This window comes from Squalius cephalus, assembly GCF_949319135.1.
Source record: "Squalius cephalus genome assembly, chromosome: 1".
NCBI lineage: Eukaryota > Metazoa > Chordata > Actinopteri > Cypriniformes > Leuciscidae > Squalius > Squalius cephalus.
In genome coordinates this window covers 26,763,640-26,764,822 of record NC_137122.1, presented here as the reverse complement: position 1 = coordinate 26,764,822, position 1,183 = coordinate 26,763,640, and positions in this window count along the sequence as shown.

The following is a 1,183-nucleotide window of genomic DNA, read 5'->3' as shown; positions in this document are numbered from 1 at the left end:
TTTTATGTTAACTTGATCCCATAATTATAGAATCTCTCCACTGCATGGTTGAGGTTTCAATCAAAATGTCAAATCTCTTCTCAGCTCGTTCATTTTCAGCTGAATGTGAACATAAACTGCTACTGTTATCATAATAGATCATAATGTTTCATGTTTTATTCACTTCATGACATGTTCAGTTCAGTTTATGTTGTTTTGTGCTTTCGTCCTCACGTCAATATGATGCAATAGCATCTTCTTCACATTATGTGCTCACTCTAGTGGACGACTACTGCAACTTCAACATATATGGAGACTCACTAGCGGCTAATTAGAAGTGTTGAAAAGACTTTCATTTCTATTGAGTAGTTTTAAGATACTTGAGAGTGTAGCAAGATTCCACGAAACTGATTTCACTTGCTGTGAGTGTTGCACAAACGGTTCAGGAAGTTTTGCGAGCTGTAATGTGTGTTGCTCTGAGACATTTCGCGGGCGAATTACAGTCATTTCAATCAGGAATTTTGTGTGAGGGGAAATTCGCAGATTTCGCTCGTGTTCAGATTGGTCACGCGAATTTGCCTGACCAACAGAAAACTGCTTTAAAAGTGACTTCTGTGTGTGCAGCGCTTCATAAATTGCTTGATGTAACATGACCGCACCTTTAGGTTTAGACTTGTAAACATCACTTATTTCGCCCCTTCTTAACAAACCACCTGCTGTCAGAATAACATGATGCTCAGGGACTGCACTGCACTCAACTCTGCATATTTTGTGAGGTTGCTGCATTTATGACGACCCCCCTATGATCTCCCAGCTGTCTCAGTAAACACTAAGGATACAGCCAAGCATCTTTCAACACTTACATGCGGTTAAAATCTCTGACAGTGACACCAGGATTCATCTCGTGTCTATTTTTGGAGGTGGAAACAAAAAGTGACCTTGATATTTAACAGGGAATAGACAGGTCTTTAAGAGATCAGAATGATGACCCAACAACTCCCAAAAACCAAACAGCTCGGTTAATAACACTTTATTGCAGTTTTGTCTCTCCCAGAACTGCACGGTTTGCACTGATGACTACCATACATCATAACTTAAGCTTAGAGCCTATAAAAATGCAGCTTTCTGAGGTAATGTCTATCTAGATATCTAGATCAATGTGAATATTTCCACACAAAACCCCAACCATTACATAAGACCTGGC